The sequence below is a fragment of the Rhinopithecus bieti genome, unplaced genomic scaffold (assembly GCF_001698545.2).
Source record: "Rhinopithecus bieti isolate Rb0 unplaced genomic scaffold, ASM169854v2 scaffold_14454, whole genome shotgun sequence".
Lineage (NCBI taxonomy): Eukaryota > Metazoa > Chordata > Mammalia > Primates > Cercopithecidae > Rhinopithecus > Rhinopithecus bieti.
The window spans coordinates 1,036,148-1,038,079 of NW_016808228.1; positions in this window are offsets into that span (position 1 = coordinate 1,036,148).

The window sequence follows — 1,932 nt, forward strand, 5'->3', positions numbered from 1 at the left end:
TATATATATTTTTTTTTTTTTTGAGATGGAGTCTCTCTCTGTCACCTAGGCTGGAGTGCAGTGACACGATCTCCGCTCACTGCAACCTCTGCCTCCCAGGTTCAAGTGATTCTCCTGCCTCAGCCTCCAGAGTAGCTGGGATTACAGGCACACGTCACCACGCCTGGCTAATTTTTGTATTTTTAGTAGAGACAGGGTCTCACCATGTTGGTCAGGCTGGTCTTCAACTCCTGACCTCAGGTGATCCACCTGCCTCGGCCTCCCAAAGTGCTGAGATTACAGGCATGAGCTACTGCACTCAGCCCTAAAAGTGATATTCTTAGACCCTTAGAGTTCCTTGAATCACAGTGTGTAAGAATTCGTAAGGGAAAGAATAATGCATTTTGTATACATACATAATAATATATAACATAATTCTTGTAATACATGTTGTGTTTAACAGATATTTGTTGAGTGCCTAGTATGATCCAGGTGGTAAACTAGATGTTTGGAATTTACATTGTGAAACTTAAGATTTTTTATACATCTGCTTGTGCTTTTCTTTGGTTTACCTTGGACCTGTCATATCAGTAGGGATATTAACTTTTATTATTTCACAGACTGAACCTTTCTATTCTTTGAGGGTTTCTAGCCTTGTGATTTGGAATCAGAATGATCTGGAGGAGAGTCTGCCACTTGCTAACAGTGGGATACATGGAAATTACTTAACCTCTCAAGGCTTCAGTAATCCTATGTGTTTAATGGAAAAAAAAAAAAAAGAGTGGCCTGAGATTTTGTGTTAGTTGTGAGTATTGGTTCCAAGCAACAGAAATGGACTCTGAACGATACAAGCAGAAAAGAGGCTTATTGAACGGATGTTGGGAAGATGCCAGAATCAGTGGGAGCACTAAAGAACCAGATTTGGAGACTATTAGTCCCATATCCATATTGTCCACAGAGTAAGTCCAAGAAGAGGCCAGTAGTAGAATTCATCCAATGGGGACAAGATTATTTGGGTTTAACAATATGGGGGAGGATTAACACAGGTCGTCATAACCGTCTAATCTGCAGGGATCTCTTATAATCTTGCTCTTGAAATTATTCCTCTCTCTCCTGCATTATAAATTTTCCCAGTCTATTTGATCAATACCATCAGCCTGCAGACATACCTTTATGACTGTCGTCTTAAAAAGAAACTTCCTCTCAACCCTGGAAAGTCTAAACCAAGCTTGTTCAACCCATGTACAGCAGGCTGTATGTGGCCCAGGAAGGCTTTGAATGCGGCCCAACACAAATTCATAAACTTTCTTAAAACATTATGAGATTTTAGTATTTATTTATTTATTTTTTAGCTCATCAGCTATCATCAGTTTTAGTGTATTTTATGTGTGGCCCAAGATAATTCTTCTTCTTCCAGTGTGGCCTGCGGAAGCCAAAAGATTGGATGTCCATCCGTGGTCTAAACAGTCTTACAGAAGAATTCCTTGAAACAGTTTTCTTTTTTTTTTGAGACAGAGTCTCACTCTGTCGCCCAGGCTGGAGTGCCGTGGCGTGGTCTCCGCTTACTGCAAGCTCTGCCTCCCGGGTTCAAGCCATTCTCCTGCCTCAGCCTCCCGAGTAGCAGGGACTACAGGCACCCGCCACCATGCCCGGGTAATCTTTTTTTTAAATTTTTAGTAGAGATGGGGTTTCACCATGTCAGCCAGCATGGTCTCGATCTCCTGACTTAGTGATCCACCTGCCTCAGCCTCCCAAACTGCTGGGATTACAGGCGTGAGCCACTGCGCCTGGCCAAAACAGTTTTCTTTACCTGTTATTTCCACTTTTTCTGCTTCCATATTCTCCTGAGCTCACTTCAGTTGGCTTTTGTCATTATCAATCTGTGGAAACCATTAAGATGATTGTCGGCCGGGCGCGGTGGCTCAAGCCTGTAATCCCAGCACTTTGGGAGGC